The following is a 26096-nucleotide window of genomic DNA, read 5'->3' on the forward strand; positions in this document are numbered from 1 at the left end:
CATGAGTAAAGATAGTAATATGTGGTATCCTAGAAAATGTATTTACAGGTGGGATGAAAGCTTCCTGCTACAGCTTATTAACTGATGTCACCAAGAAGCAGCCTCTGTGTCTACAGCAAAACTGCAATGCCTAATTTTACTAAACTAAATTGTAGTGTGTGTTGCAGCTATGTAGATCAGAAAGATTACTGGGGACTGTGAACCAGATCCTGACAACTAGAAGAAATGCACAGCCACAGTCAGGAGAGAATATGAAGTTCTCCTGGGCTCCCCTGGCCTGGTCTGGTAACAGACTAGTTTGGTGTCTCTCTTACTGCGTGTTTCAAAGGCAAATGCCTTCACATTCCCTGGGTTCAGCTGCCCCGAACTCCAGCATCTTCTAGTTTTGGAATAATAAAATTGGCCATTTTAACATGCTTTTAACATGGTTTGATATATAGCACTTATAATTTATTTCATACCAAGGCCTGTGGCCCAGGTTGGAGGTTTTAGAAACCATCTTTAAGAAACAATCTGCTATAATCTTCATACAAACCAGAGTAAATTTAACAAGGCAAATCATCCTTAACAAGAGAACCTTCTACCAGAAACATTCAATCTCTGAATTTGTTCAAGGGTGTTTGTTCTAACAGGGAAGTTTTTCATGGAGACTGGCAATTCATAACTTTAACTGCTTCCGTATAGAGAACTTGAGGATGAAAAGCAGAGGATCTGCTTGCTCCTGACGGAAACAGAAGGTCTCACCTCCTCAGAGTACAGTCTGCATGTCATCTGTTTCAGTTGTAATGCACACAACACCACGAGTAGCAGCACTGTGGCCCGGATTTTTGGAAGTGTATGTGAATGTTGATAGTCTCACAGTGTGCTATCACCATTGTGCTCTCGTGGTCAGACTGTTTGGTCTATGGGACCAAAACCCTGGAAGTGTTAACACCAGCAGAGACAGTAAGGTGGAAATACAGTGAAGGAATCAAACAAATTTAGAGCATTGTCTCTAGAAAACAAAACAAAGCAAAACAAAACAGAAACAAAAAAAAAAAAAAAAAAAAAGGAAAAAAATGAGTAGGAGCTGGGAAAATTTCTGTAAAATTCCTGAAGTCATTTGCACCCTTGTTCACCTCTGTAACACATACAGACTCCCTCTTTTTCTGCAAACAGTGGGAGAAAAACCCTTACAAGCATCTTAGATCTGTAGTTACTAGTGAAGGAAGTCTTTTTCAGCAGGACAGCTGTGTTTCTTGGCACTGTACAGTATTTACACCCACCATGTAACAAGAAACCGGTGTTTTGTCATGTGCTGTATGGTGAACTCTTAGGTTTTGAAAAGAAGTGATGGAAACACGATCAGGGCTTGTGGGATTTGAAAAGCTATTAAGCAAACTAATAAATTTTGTGCCATTTTTGGTTGTTTGTGCAACTAGTATTGCACTGCTTTATTTGTTACTTGTGGCTTCTTTTCCCGTAACACTACCTTCTTCCCTACCGCACAGGTTGGATTTTATCTATTAGTTTTCTTTTTGTGCAGTGCAGTGTATTTTCTGGTGTAGCTGGCCTTTTTTATTGCTTTCCACATTTCTGTCCAGATTAAGTGGAATGTGGCTATCTGACTTCCAAGTCCTTGGCTTACTTTTCTCTGAATAAACAAGAGACCGTGATGGGATGATCATCTCCCAAAGCAATAGTTGCCAAACCAGCACAGATTAGGACAGCACCCAGTTGTTGCTGACTGCTCTGTGCTGTGATTTCTGCTCCAGGAGTAATTGGTAGAAGTGATAGTATTCAGCCATGTCCCTGCACTTTTCTTCATAGCCAGATTACTCCAATCACTTACATTTTTATCCCCAAATTTTGGGCTGTAGAAGCCTGGTTCTGGAGCAGCTCTCTGTGTGGTCCATCTGTCCTGGCTACTGGAGCCATAGGCTCTGAGAGGGAAGCAGGGCAGCAAATTGCTTCCATCTTCTGTGTTTATCCCCTGTACAGTTAGTCCAGTACCTTTGTAAGATGAGTGTGGCAGATCCATCTCTCACAAATGCTTTCCAGAGCATACCAGCTGTTTCTGTGTTCTGTTTCCAAGCTGTATTGACCTGCTCTAATAGAGTGAAGCTGTCAATAATAAACGGACTTAAACCTTAAATCCTACCTTTCTCCTCAGTATAATGAACACAGTCTTGAGGATCAGGCTGGCTTTTTACAGCGTGGGCCTTGTTATCACACATGCAGGAGGCAGTATGCTTTTATACTAAGGTACCCTATCAAGAGATCAAGATCATAACAGGAAGCTGTGATAGCTTTGAGAGGCTGCTGTGCTAGTCACCTGCAGGCTGGGACTGGCTCACAGCCTGTGTGTCCCCGACAGGGCTCAAGTTGTTGTTTGAAGTGGTGATTTCCAACACTAAAAATGTACGTCACAGACCAGAGTCTGAACCAACAAGCTCTGGCAGGCTTTTGTGCTGGTATCTAACGTGGGCAAATGGGGATTCAAGGTGGGGAGGGAAGGAAGGTGAGGCAGCGAAACACTGCAAATGGTTGGGAGCCACTGCGGAAGAAGAAGAAGGTCCTGATCTAGGTGGTGGGAAAACCCTCCCTGTGTATCATACATTCCCTATGTATTCCCCTTTCAGTTCAGAGCCAAGCAATCACACAAAATAAAATGTGCTGATCCCAGCAGCTCGAGGTGCACCAGAAACTGCCTCACACACAGAAACCCAGCTGGCAAGAGTGAGAGGCCACCACCAAAACTGTGTTGCGTGATGCCTTCTGCCACTGAGGAAGAGCAGGCTGTTTCTATGGCTACTGCTGTCTCTCTGCCTCTCTCAAACACAAGTACCATTGGTTCTGATGTGATCATGTATTATAGAAGATGATAACCCACGTACTTCTTTACATTGCAGCATTTGAGCTAGTAGCCACTTGACTTCTGATAATAAAAGCATTTTACACTTAGGGTATTGTTACAAATGGGCAGGATTTTCCTCATCTCTGATTAATAAATGCATCCAGTTGGGCTCCAAAATCTTTGTTCTGGTTTCCATGACAACAGGTATGATTTTTGAGGCTATTTCTTCCCCTTCATCTTGGGTTGGAAAGAGTTGTTCCCCTTCCAGTAACAGTGTGATGGGCAAGCAAAACAACTGTCTTGAAGGCAGATCTACAGCCCTGAAACCAGCTGCTTCAGCCAGTTTTCTAACATGAGTGAGGATGTATGAGAAGAGTAGCACTTCTCACCTGACACGAGCTTGAGCTGGATTTTTTGTCCTCTGGAAGTCAAGTTCATGTATAACTGTAGGGAATGCACTCATCTGTCACACTGTTGCTTACAAACTTACAAAGTGATCCATTAGGCCCAGGTATCACCATGTTGCCATGTCAGATGATAACCAAGCAAAGCCAATTTAGCCATTCACTCATGTAATGAATTTATAGATGAATTAGTAGTGAATGCACACTACTGTTTGAAGTGGATTCTCGTTACCTGTATGTCTTCCCTCGGTTAATCCTATTTTCTACGACAGGTTGTTAGGACTGGATCAGTCACAGGTCGGCCATATTCCTTCAATGTGAAACTGTGTTTGAGGCCATGGTTGGTAAAGGCCTCAAAATAAAGCACAGCCGCTTCACCAGGATTTTTCTATCATTTCCTCGCACTTAAAACAATTTGAGGAAAAATGAAGATAGAGGGCTGCTGGTATTCTAATGTCCAAGTGGTGTAGTAACTCCAGTTCTAAGACAATAAAGAGATTATTTCTACAAACCCCTCAGAAAGTCCCAGGAGAGGCTCTCTTTTCCTGCAGAGAAGAATGACACCGATACCTACATCTCTGGGTACCAGGTAGTAGGTACCCCAAACATGCGGTCCACTAAGGTTGCAGATAAAATGTTCACCTTATTGAGTTCATCCTAATGTTTGCTGGTTGCTGAAGAATAAAAGGCACTATGGCTCCATATAGAAAGGTATCATTATATTATGGTGTGACAATCTCTGATAATCTTAATTATATTTGAGCCAGGAGCAGCATGATAGACTATCCAGCTGTTCATTTAACCAGTGCAGGGTTGCTCTGAGTATTTAATCTTAATGCTGGAGTTTCCAACCTGTATTTTTGAGTGAAAAATCCAAGTGTTGGTTAGATATTCTCCATTAAGACAGAATGCAGGAATATCTCATGTAGGCTTATTTCATCCATACTATTCTAAAAAGCCTACATTAGAGGCTGATCCTTGAAACAAAGAACACTTAGGCCCTGACCATGCGATACCTAATGTAGCTCGTGGCAGGGTGAGATTGCCATAAGCATTATTGAACACAAAGCACAGTTAAGTGAATCGATATCATGACACACTACCAAAAGTGGCTCAGTGATTGCCTTAAATAACCATGCACAGGTTTTCCCTTTTGTCATGCCTAAAACACGATGATCAGCCTGCTGTAACGGCAAGTCCCTTGGTGAGAATGAAGTCATAGCAGCACAATTTCTAGCTGCACAGCCAACCAGAAACAATATAAATGCACTTGTTTTCTCTGCCTTACTGTTAGATGCAGGGGAATAAAAAAGTGAGTCATTTGCTGGAAAATGTACTGATCCTGTGGCAGCAGGATGACTTGTAAGAAAGCTCTTGCATTTTGTAAAGGCTGACTATGAGTGGGGAGAGATAAATTTTTGCTTTGACTAAAGCAAAGACACAAAAGCAGACACAATTGAAAAAAGTGAAACGTATGCAACTGCATATTGCATTACCTTTCCAGATACCAACTCTTCATTCTCTCATTTTCTCTCACATATTGAACACTTCCATGGTTTTCATGTTCCAGGGCACAGGAAAAGACATGATTTTTACATGTTTGGGTTTATCTTTATTTCTAGTGGTACTACATCATGCAATATGGCACCCCACAGAAACATTTTGTTGAATGTCTAAATTTTGTTTGTGGCCCTGTATGAAGGTTCCTCCTCATAGTTAACCAATTCCTGCTTTTCATGTTGTCCAGGGCAAGTTTAGAGGAAATAAATGTAACATGAGTTAGTCATCCTTAAATAATCTTATCATAAAGAACAGGGATCCCTGTGTTAACAGGAGGCTGATAATAAGGTCTGCAGTGCTATCTCCAGTAATGCTTTTCCCATGACTTGGAATAAATTTATGAGCTGTAATTTATTTGTTTATTTGGTTTTGCTCACTGGAAGTATTTACTGGCTGGTTGCTGAAGTATTAATTATTCTTGTAAAATGGTATAGTACTGTCTTAGGCTCACACACATAGAAGCTAACATAATTTGAAACGTGATAAAATTAATAAGATACCAACTCTGGTGTGGCGTCTGCGATAGGTATTTTGTGTGCTGTAGGGTAACTGATGTTAGAAGAACAGGCATGGAAGCAAAGAATGGGGTTAAAAAAAAAAAAAAAAAAAAAAAAAAAAAGCAGATCTGATCTAACCCGTCATTTTTTATTTTTGCAGGCGTCTGCTGTCAGACCATCTGCAGCTGTTGTCGGTCACCCAATGATCTGACCTCTGAGAGGCAGAAAGCCATTCTATTCCCTAGCTGATCATTCAAGTCTTTTTATTCTAGCATTTAAATTGGATTTTATTCAATTTTGTTTAAATCCATTGTATCAACACTTAATGAACGCAAGCCCTCCCACTCTGCTCTGTGGCTTCCCATTGTGTACCAGCATTTTATTCTTTTTTATGTCCTATACATATTCATTTCCATTAATCCTTCATTCTAATGTGTGTTTCTCTTTCCCATTCTTTTTCTCTTCCTTATTATTATTAAACGCCTGGATGGAACTTAAATGTCAAGAAAGTCCTGAGAAATATCACGTACCAAAGGAAAACATGGTATTTTATGTTTAAAATGCCCTGAGAATAGCAATATCTACTTTTCAGGCTGTGGGGGCTGCTCTGGCCACCTCTCAGAAGAAATGGATCTCTTGAGAGAAATAGATTTACGTTGCTGATGGTGTTTCAGTTTTGAACTTTGATACTGAAATTGGAGGTTCAGAAATGAAGCCTACCTTCTCTCTGGCTCATCTCTGCCCTGACATGATAATAGGTCACTGGGAATAATCAGCTGGTTTCATTAATTATTAATGCAAACACATGGCACAAGCAATTTGGAGAGCACCGTGTACATGTGGGTCTGCTGATGGAAGCGTAAGGGGGAGGGAGCGGGGTGTGATTATTCATCTGAAAATAATTGAGAGTGGTAAGTGCCAAAGAGGAGGGGGATCAGCAGATCAGGCTTTGGTATAGCTGGAAGAATAAAATGATATTTTACTTTTCAGTTAGATGCGTATCTTAAGTTACATTAAAGTGAAAATGCTTAGAGCAGGGCATGCAGTTCACATGAGTATTAGGTTACTGAGCTGAAATGGGGCCAGTGCAAATATGCCTTTATAAACCTTCACGAGAATTCAGATACTTGCTGAGCATGTAGAAAAAGCAGTAAGCTATTCGCTGCTGGGGAGCTGTGTACCTAGGCAAACAAGAAGAATATAACACTCCTCTGTGTGCTCTAGTAGTCTACTTGTGTATTTATGATGAGGGGAGAAAACAGAAGTCTTGAGACCGCAGAATAAGAGCAGCTGTATGATGTGTGCTATTTGAAGGTGACCTTTTCTCTACACCAGCCTAGGCAGTCCGAGGACCAGCAACACTTACTGCTGCCATTGAAAGGAAACAATGTGAATTTGTACAAAACTGTGATGTAGTCGGAGGGGCCGTGCCTGTGCTTCCATCTCTGTTTGCTGCGTAGACACCGTGCATCCCAGCAGGAGTCCACATGCTGGTAGATCCCGAATGGCTGCAAAAAGCAAGAGCAGAAGGAGCTCTCTATACATTTTCTCTCCGTTTCCCTAAAGAAAAAGCCTATATTGGCACAACAACAACATCAGATCTGAACGTCTTAAAGAACAGTTCCTCAGAGAGTGGTTCAAAACCCCCACCCACATTGGTGGTGCATCGCCAGGGCCTCCTCTAGATGTAGCCTGGAATTGGTACTGAGGAGAGCTTTCCCTCCCTGTGGCCACCAGCCCCAGCAGCAGAGCTGGCCATGCCACAGCACCAAATATGCAATCCGTCCCATTTCTGTTCTCCAGCCGTGCTGTCTGGGAGGGCTGCGAAGGCTAACAACACCCCCAGCCTGCTCAGCAGGGCTGGCACAGTAGAGAATAAAACACGAAGCAGCTTTCCTGCGCCTAGGCTGAGGCAACTCCTGCAGTGCCACGGATTAATGAAGCTCCAGACTGTCTGATGGAGTTTTTCCCACAGAGCAAAATATTAACTAAGGCAATTGATTGCATTTTCATTTCTTGGGGGAGCGCTCAGCCCACACACCCTATTGTGCGTCTGATCACAAAGAAACGTCTGCTGTAGCAATATTGTGTTATCTCGCAGGTGCTTTGTGATACATCTCGAGCTGTTGCCTCTGATGTCAAAAGGAAATGGAAATTCTTGCTCAGAAGACCTACCTGAGAAAAAAATGTGTTCTTGTAAATTCAGTGTCCCAAATGTAGGAAATTGCAGTAGCCGCTGCTGAAAAATGCTGTGATAAATCCCCATCCATCTGGAATATTGCCATAATCCACTACAGATTGCCAATTAATTGCACACTTAGTTCTATGTAATAAGGCCAGATAATAGGCTGTATTAGCCTAAGTCCCCCAGAGGCGGTGGAAATACATCACAATATTCTTAAATAGCATATTTTTATTAAAGCAATGCCTGCAAGCTCCTCTCTGCTACTGGAAACCTTTTGTGCTAGGAGTTGTACGTGTAATGAAAGGCCAGATTTACAGCACGTACTCCTCTTTAGTGAAGCACTTAATTGCTTACTTCGAGTACCATTTTAAATAAACTGATCTCATCTATTTTCTAATTAAACATGGGAAATATTTTTTATAGTGTGGCTGGTTGGGACACATAGTTATTAAATCCTCCTCTAGTGCCAGAGAAACTGTAAATAATCTGTCTTGCCCTGTTAAGATTAAAATTAGTCTTTCTGTATTGCAGAAAGATACCTTTGAACAGCGGTGTGTGAAATATTTAGGATTTCGAGAACATATATAAATCACATTTTTTTTGCTAACTTATGGAGAACCTTTAGTGGCCAGTTTGGATTTAGACTAAAATTCCTATTCATTAAACCAGTTACCTTTTGCAAAGATGTCATTTTTTAAAACACTTTTTTGTTTGTTTGTTTGTTTGTTTTTTGGTTTTGGTTTTTTTTTGAATTAATGAAGTTTTTCCCTGCTCTACCAAAGAAATATAATTGATGACCTTTTCCTGCATGCCATAGTTTGATTGTAGTATTTCTGGGAAGCAACTCAGTAACCTGTAGTTGTTCTCCAGAGGGGGGGAAAATAAACATAAAACTAAATTAACTATATATTTTAAAACTAAGGCAGTGTCACAGGACTGGTAGGGTCTAAGGAAAAAATGCATCTTCCATTTACTGCTGCAGGTAGTTCTTCTCTCATACCCCTGACAACCATAAGAGAGTCATGTAATTTTTTAAGCTTATTTTTTTCTGATTATTTTGTGTTTGTCTTGTATAACTGAGGACATTTCAGTGTATGAATTCATCATACAAGGTATAACTCTGTACATCCATGGCAAAATCAGTAGCATAGTACCAAAAGGAGCTGCACTGGTGCAGAGAGATGATTTTAACTTGAGTTACTCTCAGAAAAGTTTGGTATCTATTCAGAAGGCTTTGGGGGGCTCTCAGTGAGACCAATTTTCTTTGCTGCCCCCCCTCCTTCGCTTGAGGTTGCCACCAGACTGATAAGGCAAAGCTTCTCTCGTGAGCCACTCTCTGCAAGAAAAGCCAGATTGAGTCCAGGCCTCCCTGCCCCCTCATGTATTATACATCTGAAGCTCATGATAATTTCATAGGGTTTCATTCTCTAAAAATAGTCTCTGCGTGACCTAGGGCCTCTGGATCTTCCTAGCAGCAGGCACCACATAAATTAAGCATCCAGTTCCACCTCCACTTGTGTGCTACCGGCTCAGCTTAGCTTAACTCCCAGGAGGGCCAAACCCACATTTGCCAGTTGCAAGAATGGCAATGTTATTTATTACCCCTGGAAGCATGGAGCAGTTGTGTCTGTTGAGGGAGTCATCTTGGGTTTAGCCTGCCACAAGCCCTGGTGAAAGAGAGATTATGATTTGAGCTGAATTTAGCTTCTCTATGTCTATAGGGAGAGGTCATTATAATAGATTACAATGAAATGGGTGGGTTTTCCCCTCCCAGGGTGGATTTTGTTTGCTTGTTTTTCTGTTCTCAAACTATTTTAATACTATCAAATTAGAGAATTTGATTCCAACAATACAATGAAGGATATTAGTAATGAGAGACACACAGAGAACTGCCACCATCTCCTCTCAGTCCTGAAGAGAGCCTGTCCTTGCAGCCAGCCTGGGAAGCTGGGCATTGCTTGTAGACATATGCCTGCCTGCTTCCAGAGCAGGGTGTGGAAATGCTGATTGGAGCAATTTGATCTGGGTTGGTATTCGAGTGCCTCGAGGAACTCACTCCTACAGTGCAAGATAAAAACATTGGTTCCTTGCACATCACTGATTGCAGGAAATTTCTTTGACCTTCAGCTACAAGGGGAAGACTTCCTAAATCTGAAGTCTTCTGAATATTATAACAGAGCTCCAGCAAAACTCCCCCCTCCACTCCCTTTTTTCATTTTTTTTTCTCTCTCTCTTTTTTTTTTTTTTTTTTTTTTCTTCTTGTTTTCTTTACAAAAAGCCACTTCTGAATAGAAGGGATTTTCCTCTAACCAGAAGACATGGCCTCACTAAGCATGGCAAGTTGGCAGCACCTTTCTCATGTCCAGCTGAAAGGTATTTTAACATCTGATCACCATGCTGCAAGAATACCTAATAAACAACCCCTGAGTGCCTACTGGCAGAAACAAAAGGAACCATATGCTGTCAAGTTAGCAGATGTATGTGAGTGTCTGTATACAGAAATACACACATTATACAGCTATACACACGTGCACACCATTACATGTGTATATGTTTATACATAGGACATTAACATAGCATTCTTTTTTTCTTTGCTGTGCTGATGGATTCATTTCAGAACAAACAGACCAAGCCCTCAGCCACGTGAAGCATTTGAGTCTTGAAGTCCTGGTCATTTATCTAACCAAAGTTATGGGACTGTGTTCTTCCAAATATATAGCCACCCGTTTGTACTCCTCATGCAGTGTATTGTTGAGAGGCAACTTTTCTGTTTGGATGCCACAAATGATGGATAACAGGAACTGACAAATCTCATTCTCTGTGTGTAGATCTGCCATACGTTTAACAATCAGTATTTTTCCCCCCACCTCCACAACCCCACTCTCGTAAATTTAAATCAAAGCCCATTCAGGACTTTTCATTTCAAGTGGTTTCATCTTACTGTAATTACCGAGCCATGTGAGGGATAGCTAAACAATTGTCTGCACAACAATGGAGATGAAATAAAGATAGCCTCTAATTAATTCCATCTAGGTTATAATTAATTTTGACTGAGTTGCTCAGGACAATATCCCTAAGTCTCACAGACTTCTATAAAGAGGACTGATCGCCAGCTGCTGCTCTTTGATTTTTAAAGCAGATGGGGCTATTTCCAGCTATTGCTTAAAAGGAAATGATGAGGATGCAAGTGGAGTGATTGAGTGGCTTTGAATAGGCCCTGGGGTAAGACTGCTAGAAGGGCTGCTCTGAACGTACACTGGTCCCTGGCAATGTCTTTTGAGGACTTTGTAGTTATTTCGGTGTAATTTCCCTTTAATTTTTTATTAATTTCTTTTATTTTTATTGTACTAGAAAAAGTAAAAATATGTGATGCAATATTATGTTAGTAAACATGTTATCATATGCTGCGTGTTAAATCTGCCTTAGGTCCTATTGCTAAAGGCAGTGAAGAAGGGCACACAAATGGATGTTTCTAGTCCTTTTCACTTCGTAGAAACAAAAGATGAAAAATATCCGTTAGATTATTCTCTTCATCCTGTCTGTCAATGCAGAATTATTCCCTGTTTCGTATACAGCAAGCTTTGGTGAATAATTCATTAAAACTAATTTATCTGAGAAGTTCTGCCACTTGCTTTGTTTGCTGACAAATTGCAAAATTCTCAGAGGGATTTGTTTTTAGAAATTATTAACTATTTATTTATTTATTTTTGAATAAATAAATCCTAGCTTGCTGGGCACATTGAAAACAACAGATATATAAAGTGACAGTCTGTCAGTTTTTTAAGTAACACGGTATTTAGATTTCTTTATTGGGTAGTTTCCAGAACTAGCTAATACCTGGGCATGTTCTTAGTCATGCACTGAAATACAAAAAAAAAAGGGAAAACCAAGGTTTGAAATTAGTTTTCTCTGGGTGTAGAATGGCTATAGAAGAGAGCAGAGATACGACAAATTTGGGGATAAAATGTTAAAATGCTGATAGCCACTCGCTGCAACTGTTAGTGGGGGGGAAATAACAAACATCTGCCTTGTTATGATATGCATTAGGGAAGCTGATGATTTAAATATTAAATGGTGGTGTATCAAATACTTTTCCTGTGAACTTCTTGTTCAGTCTATATTTTCCCCTGCTGAATTTCCTGCTTACTGTCTTTTTTTGTTTGGCTGTCTTACATATGCTGTCCTAACAGTTCTTAAACACCCAGTCCTCTGTGCATTTGGAGGTGAAATTTGCATGGAAAGCAATGCTGAAAAGTTTCTGTGAAAGATCTGTTAATATGTGTGAGAACAAACTGCCAAAGAAATCAGATGAGCCATAAGCAGGGTGGTTGGAAGTGGTATAAAGTGCACGTAGCCCAATCTTTCTGCTACAAATCTGTTCTCATGCACTGTTTATCCTGAAGCAGAGGACTTGAGGTCCTGCTCTTAGACCATCAGTGTAGCTCGCATATGTAAAGCCAACCTGCATCATCTGCTTGCTTTACCTTGAACATCATAGTTCTGATGTCTATTTAGTGTTGCTTTTTCTTAGGAAGTCTATTTCCTTATGTGTGCCACAGCACATTGATTTTTGAAGTGAGTGAGATGATTATAATGCTCTAAGCTGCCTTCTACATGACAGAGGCCACAAGGTTTCACCCAGTGCTTTTTGCATTGAGCCCAAAAATCATTCCCTATCTTCCACCTTATCACTGGTGCTCTTAAACTTCTTGGTCTTCACAAAAGATGGTGTATTTTAGTGACTGTAGTCATGGCCGTGTGGTACGGAGTTCATACAACATTATTCAATTGGTTCCAGTCAGACCACCATCCCTTTATCTGCATGAAGCATCTGGGTTGCTGATAGCTAAATAAAAGATACTGGTGATGTGACATTGTGTTGAGTGTTTTAACTAGCTTCAGCCAGCTTTGGTGGCTGACTTTTGTAGGGGAAAGGCATATTCACTCTATTTTATGTAGTTGTCATAATCCTGGATTACAATCCTGCTGAGTATCTATTTCGAAATAAAAGAAAACTAGAAATTTTCTTTTCCCCTTCAATTCTCTCTCTTTTGCAGTGTGGTACGTACCTCACTTCTGGCTTCAGGCCTTGTAAAGCCCTGCATGGACAGCTTCCTGGCCACCAGGAGTAAATCGCCTTCCAAAGATACCAATAGAAGCACAGGTTGGGTTTTCTGCATAATACCTATGCCCACTGTGGGTGAGTCAGTCCTTTGTCTAAAGGGAGAAATTAAGTGACTCACAAATTTCTTCCTTTTCTCCTACTAAAATCATCCATGGAGAATTCTACAGAAAATTCAAATCTGCAGTTTTGCATTGCCTGCTTCTGGTTTATTCAGTAATTGTTTTCAGTAATTATTGTTAAATTAGCCAGAGTTGTTTATCTGCTCTCAGACTGCATGGCAGCAGCAGAAATCCCTGCCCATGTAACAACAAACTGACAAACTTGGCTTATGGTTCATCACTGAGTAGGCACAGGAGACCTGTCCTTTTTCAGGGTTACAAGGATCTTTCCTGGTTAAGCTGTTTAGAGGAGGAAGAGAAAAATAAAATAAAAAATAAATACAATTAAAAAAAAAAAAAATGGAACTCTCTGAAACACCTAACTGACAATTTTCAGAGGTAAAGATCATCTACTGCATCAGGCTGGAATGTAAAAGAAAAAAGTTAAGGGACTTTGTGTATTTGTTCAGATGTTCCAGATGTTGTCTGTAGCCAAGATCTTGACCACTTTGTAGGTTTACTACCCTTTCCTGATGTATTGCTGAGATATGCAGAATAGGTTTGCAACTTTTCTTGTAGATATACTTTTATTTGTAAAGCTTCCAGTTAGTCTTGAAAAGGAACTTTAGTCTGATCTTGAGAGAGAAACGTGGAAAGGAGAAGTAGACACCCACACCCTCTTTCCAAACAGCTCCCTGTTCATGCTTACTCTGCTCTTTGCTGTCGGCACTTCAATGTTAGTAAGTTCCCTCTTGGACACACAAAATGATACCAGGAGATCTCGGTTTTCACTGAAACCGAGGCCTTCTTGTGGTGTCTCAGTTGTGGCTCCATTGCCCACTTGAAGCAGGTTTTCTGATTCTAAGAAGCTTACTTAACCCAGGGTTTAAAGCTATTTTTATCCCACATGAAATGTGTGTGGAGAAACATCATTCAGAAATGGAGGACAGAGTTGTTTGTCTTTCCTCAGGGTCTCCTTTATACTGCAGAGAGGTGAGATAATATTTTATAGAAAACCTAAAGAAACTTCAGGTATCCTGCACATCCACACTGCCTGAGGCAACTCGTAGAGTGACAAAGAGGCTGATTCGTTTGCAAAAGCTCATTGGTGTAGTCTGAGATCTGAGTTCTTCCAAGCACGTGGAAATCTTTCCTTCCTAGACCACTGCTCCTGCACTATCTGTAGTGTTAAATGAGGGCCCTCCCCGGTCAGCTTAGTGATGAGGTACCAAAATTGCCACTACTTTAGTAATATGTCAAAGTGTAGGTTTTATGGCAGAGAGCTGTAGTATAACTTAAGAGTTTATCTGATCCCTTTATTGCACCTGCTATATAATTGTAATAAATACAATAATGATTAGAGGAGTTTATGTAGGTGCCAAGTTGCTGGGGTTAGTTCTGTAGAATGAAAAACAATAAGGCAAAGATGACAGAGGTAATTTGGCAGGCTACACAGAGCAGCCATGACACTATTAAAAGACAGTAGCATGTCTGTTGCCGCTGTGAGCTTTTAATCACTCCAATTACGGTGCTTTTCCCATCCTGACAGCTGGCGTGCACCGGACTCTCTTGTTAAGGCTTGCATGAGTGGTGGATTTTTTTGTTTTGATTTTGTTTTAAGTCAAGTGAATGACCACAGCACCAAACAGTCCCAACACTACCTAGCAATTTGTGCAGCTGGAGAGTTTGCTTATTTTGCAGAACAGATGTTTAATGCAGTATCCACTATAAAATGTGCAATAACTGCCCATCCAGGCCATGCAACAACACAAAGTATGCTGAATTCAGGGGGTTATTAAAAAGCCACTGTACCAGGGTTAATGGGAGCTTGGTTAAAAGAGCACTGCTTCTTGTCACTGGAGGTTTAGCAACACAGGCTATTTGGCTTTGGAATCAAAATTAGGTAAAATTAATGGTAATAGAATAAAAATGCACATGAATCTTTGGGGGGGGGGGGGGGGGGAACCTGCTGTATAAAAGGATGATATTGTCTCAAGTGTTAAGAGGAATACTCAGCCTCACTCCCTTGAGATTCCTCCTGAAAGGCCATGCTGTGCTGACTTCTTGAGTGAGGTAAGTGCAGAAATTCTGGCTAACAAAGATGTTCTCTTTTCCCCTTCCTGGGATCATTATAAGTTCTGCCATTTTTAATGGGGAAGTTACTCCCCAAGTACTTTATGAACAGAGACAAGATCCAGTCCTACTTATGCTAAGTTTTTATAGGAATTATAATTTGCCTCTTTAACACACGTCCCAGGGCTAGATCCTGTTGTTTTCATACAAATTCAGTACCAAAGCCTGAATATAGGCTGTGGATTTTACCTTCCAAAATGCCTGTTGTCATTTGACTGCTCAAAGATCTGGTAACTAGCCAGAGGCCAGAGAGGAAGTTCAGTGTGTGTTTTTTGTCTTAATGGCAATGCCAGCCTATGCAGCTCTCTGGTTGACCAGTCAGTGACCTGAACTGGGGAACTGGTTAGGCTGAAAACTGCTATTTTTAAAAGTGTTGTTCTTTTTTCTTTTTCTCTCAAAATAGCCTGGTTTATTCCTTTGCTTCTTCTGGCACAAAAAGAGGTTGTTCTAGATAATGCCTAGTTGGTTCCTACAGCCATACTAATAGTACCTTACTATTACTCCAATATCACTAACCTCCCAGGAGTTTGTCAGAAATGTATTCTCTGAAAACCTCTCTAAATACTAATGAGTTGAGAATTTCCACTGAAAACACAATGAATCAGATGTAAAAAGCCTTCCTGAGAAGAAGCAAGTCAATGCCTTTGCCCTGGCCCATTATCCCAAAGTAATTTATGTACCAGAAGCAGCTGACTTGCAGTGTTCCCCAAAGGCGAGGATGCCTGCAGGACATACCTGCCTGCCTCCTACATCCCTGTCTCAGCCCTGAGCTCTTCTCTGACAGTGGCTAACCCCAGGGACATACAAGGCTGTGTCAGAAGGTGCCAAGTCTCAGACTAGTAAAGAATCTGCTTGAAAAGAACAGGTCTTTTCCAGATCCCTTGCAAGCTGTCTTCATCCCAGTGGGCCTCTGTGGAGCTGAGTGCTGTGACCTTTTCTTTGTTTGATTTAACATCCAGCTTCTCTTTGGTGCTGAGCTGGAGCTGCTGGTGCCTTCTCAAGTGATCAGGAAGACTTGCAGAAGTGTTGGCTTCAGCTCCCATGCAAGTAACAAGGAAGCCAGGAGCCAAGAAATGTGAGCAAAACACAGATACCCTGGAGAGAGATGTGTCATGGCTGTGGTTTTACACCCACCTCCCATGGCCTCCTCCTCCCCACTAAAAGTTTTGATTAGAAAGTTGCAGAATAGGAGTTGCAGTGGGATCTTTTCCTCTCTATAACAGAGTGGAGCTACAGCCTTTCTTTTGTATATGACTCCAGAAAAAGCTCCTGCAGGATTAGGGGATCACCCTCCATATATCCTGGGAGTTAAATACCCCATTTAAGGTGCTAAGTGTGCCCTAAAAATCAAATGGATGCCTTGCAGAAATAACCTTGGCTTTTTGAAGGGGGCAAGGCAGTTTTGTAAGTGTTGATAGTGTGTGTGTGTGTGGGGGGGGGGGGGTTGTTTTTTTCCCCCATCCAGAATTCAGCCCTGCTGCCTGAAAGTAGCATCAAACTTCATTGATTTCACCATGTGTGGGACTAGATCCCAGGTCTGTAATTTTCCACTCTGAAGCTCCCAAGCATGGCTGCTGTGAGGCCCAGACCTGCCCTAAAGGCCCAGCTTTGTCGACTGCCTGTGCTGAGCGAGCAGCCTCTGTTCCTGCCCCTCTGCAATATGAGGAGGTGGTTTGGTAGACCTTGGGATAAGAGGCTTCAAAATAAGAATTTGTGCTTAAATGGCACTTTTTAGTTGTAGTAAGTAGTTGTAGCAATCGTTTTGCCTGTTCATTGATGCTGCAGGGGGTTGCAGGACCCAGGCAGCTGTGGGTGGCCTGCCCTGGGCATGCCCGCCACCTTCAACGTTGCTCCAGTTCTACCTTTATTCCAAAAGGCTGAGAATTACTATGGCAACCTCAATCACACGCTGTGAAGGATTCAGACTAAAACCCAAAAAGGTTCGCACTTTAAGGGCTTTCTCTCTTCCTCTCCTATTTTCTCCACCACGGAAATCATGTCTGAGCAGATGGGCCTGTAGCAGTTTCATCATGGCCCCTTTGTGTGCGGGGAGCCCTTTGTTCCTCAGCTTCACGAGGCTGAGCAAATGCAGCTGCTTTTGGGGTCAGGGGCCATATCAGGTTATTGTTTCCCAGTTGCTCAGATCAGCAATGAAATCACCCAGTTTAGCTCCAGAGCATCTTGGTGGGGTGAGGCCTGTAACTGCTGGTTGTGCATTGCTCTGCTTGGAAAGGCACTCAACGCACCAAAGCTTTTCTTGCTGTAGTTTCTCTGTGCCAAAACTTTTAGAGTCCTGCGAGAGAAGCTCTGTTAGGTCTTGCAGGAGTGGTTTAAGAGATTATTGCTCACCTATTCCTTACACCCTGCTTCCAAAGGTTACTAATTTGATTGCAGAAGCAGCTACTCACTAGCTCCATGCACCCTTCTAGCTGCAGGCTGGAAGCATGATGTGAGCTTTCGTGGATGGAAACTTATTTGGCTTCTCTGCCCAAACCATCACAGTCCATAGTCTAGCTGCTTGCTTGGTCCCACTGTGGATATCTATTTTTTTTTTTATGGTGGCATAATTAGACCTTTAATTTTTCTATCCTTATCCTACTTATGCAAATAACATGTTCACACAAAGCTCTGTCCATCAGATGAGCTTTGTGCTGAGCAGGAGATTTGGGGAATTCCTTTGCTTGCCCATAGTCTGGGAGAATAGCTCTGGGGGATCTTCCGTAGTGTTTTATTTCCCATATGCTGAATGCACTTCACAACCATTTTCCTCATCCAGACTAGGCTATGAAAGGCGATTCTGTTCAGCACACTGACCTTTGTGTCCGTGTCCCTCATAGACAGGACCGATTCCTACACAGCTAATATTTTCTCTGCTTCTGAGGAAAAACTTCTCCTTTATTTGCTCTGAGTCACACTGGATGTTATCAGTGGCTCCACGGTTACACAATTCACCTTTCTGCTACCTGCCTAGAATTTATTGCAAGATTATCAATTGGCAGAAACGGGAGATTTCTTTATAGGTACGATCCCAAATATCTCCTGATTTATCTCAACTGATTTTGTCCATTTGTTAACTCCCTCTAAGCCGGTCCAAGGTCTTATACAAATGGGTGTGGTGTGCACAACGTATGGAACAACACATTGGCACTTGCATCCTTTGGCTGAAAGGGGAACCAGCTGTATGGGTGGGGGGATTTCCTGGATCACAGCAGCTGCAACAGGAAATTGGGATAATTCAGCCAAAAAGATTTTTTCAATTCTCTAGCAAACATTCCTTGGTGAGCTTCCAGACATATCTGGCTTTGATTATCTCTTACTTTCTTGATATATTGGAAAGAGATTTCAATTAATTTTATTTTTTAAACAGAAGTAGCAGAGCAGCAAGGCCAAAGCGAATAGGAATGATCTGAGGAACTGCTGATACTAAAGGAAAATTATGGTGGCATGAGGGATTATATTGTTATTGTCTGATTGAGCTTTAAAGAACAGAGTGTACAGTATTTAATCCTGCTCTTACACGATGGTGTTTCATGAGTACATTTGTTAAATAAGGAGGTCAGTTCAGTAGTGCCTTCATGCTTACTGTGGGAAGATTTTTTTTCTTTTTTTGTCATGCTGGGTTTGAGCAGCTGTAGCCTCTCAGATTGTAGTTCTGATAACAAACAAGTTTCAGTGCATACAAAATGATAGATGCAACATGCAGATAGTCCCAGGGAAATGGTTCATGAGTGGTTTCCCCTTCCCCACCTCAGGCATGCAACACAGCACAGCACACAGCAGCCTAGCAGTAATTAGGGTATCAATCCTATTACTTCTGAATTAAAATGCACAAGTTTATGTGTATATATAAATATATATTTCCTGGGCATAAAGCCAAAGTAGAATATTTACATTTTTAAAGTTTATTAATAATTCATTTAATATTTTAATTTTTAATACTTTAATATTTTTTTAAAAATCATGTTTTGAGGGCTCTTTCACATGCTAACATGTGAAAATCAACATGTACCCAAGGAAAGCAGAGGTTTTGCAGCAACTGCCTTTTGTAGTGGCAGCGCGATTTGTTATTGAATTTTGACCAATTTTCTCTAAATGATCTGTGAAGACTTAATGTTCAAGACCCAGGAGCATGTGCAAATTAATGAGCAGAAGTCTAATTTGTACATGTGTTTGCCATGACTATATGGACTGAATTAAACTGAAAGGGTGTTAGGAGATTAATAATACTCTGGGGCTGAACAGAGAAGTGTGAGGGGGTGGGAGGCCGTTCTAATTTTGTGATTCCTGCCAATGTGAGCCCTGGCTTATATATAATTAGCTTTCTCGATTAGCATTGCAGAATGAAAGTATGAATGGGGAAGCTAGGATGACCTTCTGCTGGCGAGGGGCTTTGTGTGACTTCCTCCTCCCTGATTGTGCTCAGCTCCAGTCCCAGCCTCCTTCCTGAACTGGTTGTGGTCTCTCGCCAGGATGCAGGGCCAGCTCTGTGTCCTGTTCATATTGCTCATGTTAAAAGGCACGGAGAGAAGGCTGCTGTGCTTCTGACACGCCGTCGAGTCGCAGATCCGTGTTCCCTGAGCCCTTGTGTTAAGTACAGCGGCCCTTCAAAATAAGTAACTGCAGCAGTTCTTGCTGAATAATGCAATTCACACAGACAAAGGAGGGAGTTTCTTCTGCCCGCAAGCAAAATAACCAAGGCAATCTGTCCCTTCCCCAGAAAGTGGAAGTGGGAATAAGTAGCTGTAGAATCCTACAGGGCAGATGTCCGATAAAAAAATCCATTCAGTTTAGCTCTCCCTCATGGAAAATAAAGGAATGTAAGAACTCATTATTATCAGTGCCCCAAGCAGGAGCTTAGCAGCCAGCAGTAGCGACAGCTCAGGTTATTAGTGTATTTATAATAAAGTCTTAAGTCTGCTGCACGGAAGGATTTGTGAGTCAGCAAACATAGTAGAGAGGTCTGCAAGGGACAGGCCAGCACAAAAAGGAAAATTGTCAGGGATTATTCAATGCTGATCATGCCCATGTTTCTGTGTCCGTTAGCACTAACCATTGTTCTGGGAATGACAGGTCTGCCAGTTTTAATTTCTTTGAAAGCTGAATGCATAGAAGGCAAGGAGAAGTGTTGGTTCTTGGCAGATTATAAAAAAGCAGGTCAGCCTGACCGAGTTGGCATGAACGCAGAGAGGAACCGTGCACAAGGATGTTCTACCAAAGCGCCCGTTGTGCAAAGACTGCTACCCAGTTTACCCTCTTAACCTACATTTGGAAATATATCGTGCTTTACAGATGCATATTGCAGTAGATTTGGGGGAAGCGATTGACTTTCTAATAAGTTCAGAGCTGGAGATACCAATTTATGGCTCATAGGAATAAGAGCCCTTAATCCTGTTCAGTCTGGAGGTTCTTTGCAGGACTGAGACCACAAAGGGCCCAAAAACAAAAGGCAAAAAGAGATGTCTAGCTGTCAGTTGTTTTGCGCTTAGTAGCATTTTTTAATTTATTTTTTTTATTGTGGAAGACCTCTATGGTATGTAAGTCTTTTTATTTATTTATTTATTTATTGCGTTTAGAGCTTAGGGAAAAATAAATTTCATTTACTGCTGTGACTAACCAGAAAGCACCAGCTGAATGCTACAGCGTAACCCAGAGATTTTAATGAAGCAGATGCCCAGCTCATACCAAAAATTGGTTGGAATGGGATGCTTAATTCGCATTAGTATCTTTAAAAGCTTTTGCTAAACACAGATCCTAATCACTTGTGCTCACTGATGGTCCCGTTCTGCTTTTTTTAGCAGCAGTAATCCAGGTAACCTGGACACACTCCAGCGTGGGTAATTATGTTCTCCTGACCTAAATTCGTTGTCTTGTTTCAAATGGATGCTATTCTGGCTCTGAGATCCTAAATGAGCAATTGCTCTTATGGGCATTCTTAAAGGCTTTCCATGTTTCATCCATGTTATCTGTCACTGGGGATGCAGCAGGTCTTGTGGTATCTTTATAAACTTAAAAATCCCTTTGTAGGGATAAAGTAGGAGGGAAATTAGTAAATTTAGCTTGTATTTTACAGCATCTACTTTAAAATATTTTGCTGATATATATCAGACATCTATTAGATTCAATCTGGTATTTAGCATATGTGCATAGCCTGCAATATGGTCACAGCACCAGCAATTTTCTGACTTTGAAGAGTGCTCATCATTCTGCCAAATACTCAGTAAGATTACTCAAAATTTCAGCTGAACGTTTGCACCTTGTTCTTCCTGGTTCCTGCTGGTCAGGCAGAACCTGCAGCACACCGGAGGTTCCTGGAGCTCCATGTCCTCCAGGAAAACTCAGCACAGACCAGTGTGCTCAGCACAGAACAAAACACACACGAAGATTAATTCTGATTTTTTTTGGAAGATCCCCAGATGAGGCAATGGCCTGAGGAGACTGCAAGGGGATGAAGCAGATCTGGTGGACTGGCCTGGGGACATCAGCTGAACCAAACACTAGCTAAATTAACCAGGCTTTCTTCCACACCTTGATTTCAGCCTGCTCTGAGTGTGAAATACATGCATAACATGGCTAACACAACAGTGTAAGCTTTTATCAAAAACATTTTACTAAATGTTGATGCCAAATTGATGTCAAAACCCCAGATTTGAAGAAGGATGGGATGGGAAGTGGGAAGGTGGCTGGAGAGGGAGAGAAAAGCTGCTGCAGCTGAAGGACGTAGCAGGAGAATATGGAAAAGCTCAGTGGGAGGAGAGGGTAAAGGCAGAGTGCCAGTGGGCAAAACAAAAGAGAACGAAGGACGAGCAATGAGGTGAAAGGACAAGGTCTGGGGCTAGAAGGAGGAAATTGCACAAAGGCACTGTCAAGAGGAAGTGTACAAACATCCAGTCTTGTCAGTGTCCCAGCTGTGCTGACATTCCCCCTCTCACTCTTTTAGTTGTAACGCCTGATGTGGCCTGCAGCCATTCACAGTAAAAACTCATTGTTTTGCGTCGTGTCACTGCCACAAAGCCACTTCATTTTTGTTAGTGTAGTAAAGTCCATGAATTATATATGTTTGCCTGTGTAGGCCTTGTTCTTTGCTCAGATACAGGCACAGTTGCTGTGTGAACAGTCAAACAAATTGAGCTGCACAAAATGGGACAGATTATTCCCTGGTGCATTAGCCATAGGTGAACTTGACCCAAAATCTTTCAAAATCACATTTCCTTCTCTCTTTTACTAGCAAAAGCGTTATGAGTTATGAATGCTGGAGCCAACTGAGGTCACTAATTCCTTGAAATAAGGACATTATATATTTAAAACTGTTTGCAATTCACACAAGTTCATTGTAGTTATAGTTTAATACCTTGAATAAAGCACGCCTGTGATTTCGGAGGACTCGGTACAGTGACTGTGCTGCATAGCTGCAGCCACCCTGCGAGTGTCTGACCGTCTGTCCCACCAGAGCAGAGCCCACCGTGGTGTTTTCCAGGGACAGGCATGGTTATGAGAACTAAGGAGAGGTTATGCAAACACTTTCAATTCACTTCCAAAATGATTTATTACTGGTTTCAGGTCATGAGTAAATTAAGTAGGTTAATTGTTTTTTATTTCCTCTGTACTTCAATGGAAAGACAAGCAGAAAAACCCCTTGCAAATTAATCTGCCTTGAACTCGGTCTGTTTCCTGGCATTATCATTTTTGCTTCATTTTGCTTTTGTTTTTGTGCTAGGTTCTTGCTTCAGTCTTGAGACACTAAAGAGATACAGAAGACTGTTTTTCTCCAAGGCCCCAGTGTTGTGTAAACCACTTTCTCTGTGTAAGCCCAGACTTGAAACAACACAAGCAGCCTGGGATAGGCAATAGTTTCTCAGAGAGGAACTGAGAAAGAAGAAACACTGAGAAGAAGAGAGACTTAATGGGAAATGCATACTGAAGCATCTAACAAAAACACGATTAAAAGCCCACAGTGTTACTGCCATTGTTGAGCGTTGTATAGGAAGAAACTTTCATGGTGCCCTTTTCAGAACTCATCATCATGAAACGCTTAATGACAATGACAACATTGACATTGTCTTTCTCCAGTCTTTTATCTTTGATGAGCTGATAACCTGTCACACACATGGTAACTATTAAACTTTGTAATATTAACTTGGAATAAAAGTGTGGGGAGAGTAGTTACTGGAATTGGAGTGAATCAGAGCTTACCTCAATGTGCATCAGAGTATCATTCAGGAAAGAAAAGAGAAGAAAAAGATAAAAATAATATTTTTATATGGTTAGGCTTTCCTCATGCTGGAATGGCCTCAGCCACTTTTCTCATATTTACATAAGAAAACATCAGGGATTATACTGAAAAGTCCTTCCTGGCCATTCCAGGGATTTCCCAGGTTGTATGCTTTGTCACCAAAGGTTAGACACAGCCAAGGTGTTTCTCATCACCCTGAGCCATTTCCTTCCTTTCAGCATTACAGGTGCATCCATCTGTAACTCTGCTTCTATTGAGTTTGATTTCATTCACATCCTCTCCTTCTATCTCTGTCAGTGAGAGGATGCGAGATGCCATCTTTGTGTAAGGGAAAAGAGCTGAGATGCTGTAGGCTGACTTATCTGCAGATTCAATTTTTCCCTTAGGACCAGATCTAGGCACTGTGGAAGTCAAGACAAGTCCCTTGAATTTCAAAAAGATGCAGTGAGAGCTCAGATAGGAAGGCCTGAGGCCATCCTGTCCACTCTCTCCAAGCTTGTTAGGTGGTGTGATCACACCCCACGTCTGCCTTTGTGTGCTGTCAGGGCGAAATCATTGCTCAGAGACACAAAATAGACAACTTCTTCTTATCTCCATGCTTGAAACAGAGTTGGTACAGGTGACAGAAAGTAGACACATCTCTGGCACAGACCAAAAAACGTCTCGTGTTGCCCACAAAGAGCTCCTTTTGCACCGGAGGGAATATTTTCCTCCCACTCGCTGCTTTCTCACTGATAAAGCCAGTGAGTGAAAAGAGACTGCTCGGCTCTGCTGAGCTCCAAAGCTGACATCTGCAATTGGGAATTTTAATTCCGTTTCTTCCACATTTTCTTGTCTTTTGTATGTTAATGCAGTGAACTCAACGTATGTTGGAGTTCATGTAGAAGATATGTGTATGTCTCGTGCAATGGTAAAAGCAGTGAGCAATGCGTGTAGTGAGTGTCCTGTTATGCAGTTACCATAGAGACAGAAAATTAAAAGAACTGCGTTCCTTATCACTGGTCTAGAATTAAAACCAACACTTTCCTACTCTTGTTGGCTTCTTTTTGTTTACATTGCATGAGAAAGGTGCTGATTTTCTGTCCATATCCTCGCATTTAAGGTCTGTGAACCACCTGCTCCATGCGTATTCCTCTGAACTGCTAAAACCAGCAGTGCAGACCCAGCCCCGCCGTGCCTGGGGTTGGGCAGAGATCAGATCTCAGAGCTCCCCATTTGGTTCCTTAATTTGTGCTCGCACAATTTCCTGTTTAGAAGCAAAAAGGGACCAAGGAGGTCTTGGTGTTTCTTGTTCTAGGCTCAGCACAGTTGTTCCTTCCACAGCAGCAGCTGACTGTCCGGATATTTCTCTGACAGGCACTCAAGTTAATTTTTCACATCAATTCATCAATTCAGAAGGCTCGTTTGTAAGAGCAGTTTCAAAGTGTAATTTCAAGTGGCCAAAAATAATCAGATTGAAGAGGTTCTTTGGATTGTAAAAGCATTAGTTGACCTGATTTTGTGTCAGAAGCACGAAGCACTCCGGAGATAGCTAATTCTCTAGAAAAGCTCTTTACAAAGAAGGTGCAGGATGTCCGAACCAAAACTCCGCACATGGTGCTGTTCCTTTGCTGTACTCTCTAAGGCTTGTAAAAGGATCCTGATAGTTGTGAGTTTCTACAGCTTCAAATTATGTTGTTAGACTGAGTTCAGGGATGAAGTGATGCGCTGTGGATGCTGTTGTGGTGTGGTTTGGGGACCGTAGCTTGGCCGCAGCCCAGCTGCACCCTCACTGCACAGTACTGGAGAGCTCAGCTGAGGCCCTTTGGTTGTTAATTTCTCCTTGCTGTTTGGGGAAATTAAAGCATCACGGTGACCAGTGCTAATAGATTCACTGAAAGGTCAGCAAGATGTATCATATGAGCAATGAAAATCAGTTCTAATTGAGGCTTCTCTATTGTTCCGATTGGTTTGACTGAAATCTTTCCCATATGGCAAGGGTCACCAAAGCGACTCAGGACGTTCAGTGACTGGGGAGGAACCTTTCCCAAAATAGATTATATCCAGGAGATAAAAGTACATAAACCATGTGCCAGCATGACATGTCCTTTCACTACCTTCAATACCTCCTCCCCAGTTTTGACATCTACCCTGAATCTATTTTCTGCTCTATATTATCTTGCCACTAATTGCACAATAATTCTTCAATTATCCCAGACTGGAGAACGGGGAAATCCATCTGCTGGATGTTCCTTCTGACTCTTCCTGACCCAAATTTGTAAAAGCTCCTTGTTGTGCCTCCTTCCCATTCCTTTGGGCTGTTGACTCCTCAGTACCGACAGACCAACTTGAAGCACCGAGCGGCAGCAGTCTGCCTGGCTACCTCGCAGCAGTCAGTCGGCTTGTAGGAGGGACAGCTGAACTGCATATGAAGCAGCATCCTGAATCATGCTGTAATTTGCAGGCCATGATATTTGAGTTATGAAATCAGAGAGATTTACTTACATATGCAAAGCCAGAAAGTGGTGATTCAGGAGCTGAGAGGAGTGTGAAGCTGATGGCTGGGGAAAGGAGTAGGGAAAGGAGAAATCAGCTGCCTGCAGAGAAACCTAACCCCGTGTAGTCCTGCATTAGACTTCTTGCCCACTTTGAGGGTATACAGGATCACCAGTTAGGTGCCATTCATCATCAAGAAATGTCATTAAATACATCTTCTGGTGATGGAGAGAAGACAGTTCTTGGTGTCATAGCTTGTAGATCAGGGCATTCCTTTCCTTTTCCAGAAACTTGCATCAAGTCAGACTGGTGGGAGGGACATGCATGTGTTTGAGTTGTAGGAAGAGGCTTCTTCAAGCACCCTTTCTGCTTTGGGGAGGAGAGCTTTCTATCCCAGAGGATGACTTCAGCTGGGAATGAGCTGAGATCTCGCACTAGAGGCTGCCTCTTTTTGTCCCGTCGGTGATAACCACAGCAAAATCAGGCTCAGGAGGACCCAGCTTCCAGTGGGGAAGGAGGGCAGGAGGGGGTGTCTGTTTTTAGTATTTGTACT

The sequence above is a fragment of the Aythya marila genome (genome assembly GCF_965140915.1).
Source record: "Aythya marila genome assembly, chromosome: 12".
Classification (NCBI taxonomy): domain Eukaryota; kingdom Metazoa; phylum Chordata; class Aves; order Anseriformes; family Anatidae; genus Aythya; species Aythya marila.